Raw genomic sequence first — 374 nt, forward strand, 5'->3', positions numbered from 1 at the left:
CCTTTCATTGGCGCACGACTCTCACCTCCGACTCTCACCCCCTCCCCTCTGCTTCAGGGGCGCACGACTCTCACCTCCAACTCTCATCCCCCTCCCCCCTGCTTCAGGGGCGCACGACTCTCATCTTCGACTCTCACCCCCCCCTCCCCCCTGCATGAAGACACATGATTTTCACGTGAAGCAACTCCTACCCCATTTTCCACTGTTTGGAAGCGTGAAGCAAACTTTGTTTGATTTCCTCAGTCGAATATAACATTCTTTCAGAGTCATATTTGCTTAGAACATATACTACTGGAAGGGGAATTGCCTATGCTACCCGTATACCAAACGTGATGCCAACATGTGTGCGAGAGAGAAAGGTATAGAGTAATATT

General features: G+C 50.3%; 1 protein-coding gene across 1 annotated transcript in view; it reads left to right on the forward strand.

Moving 5' to 3' along the window:
• The window catches only part of LOC108766025 (saccharopine dehydrogenase-like oxidoreductase), a 6,455-nt gene that overhangs the window by 1,071 nt on the left and 5,010 nt on the right, over positions 1-374 (forward strand). The window lies entirely within an intron of this gene.

Source organism: Trachymyrmex cornetzi, unplaced genomic scaffold, assembly GCF_001594075.2.
Source record: "Trachymyrmex cornetzi isolate Tcor2-1 unplaced genomic scaffold, Tcor1.1 scaffold568, whole genome shotgun sequence".
NCBI classification, from domain to species: Eukaryota; Metazoa; Arthropoda; class Insecta; order Hymenoptera; family Formicidae; genus Trachymyrmex; species Trachymyrmex cornetzi.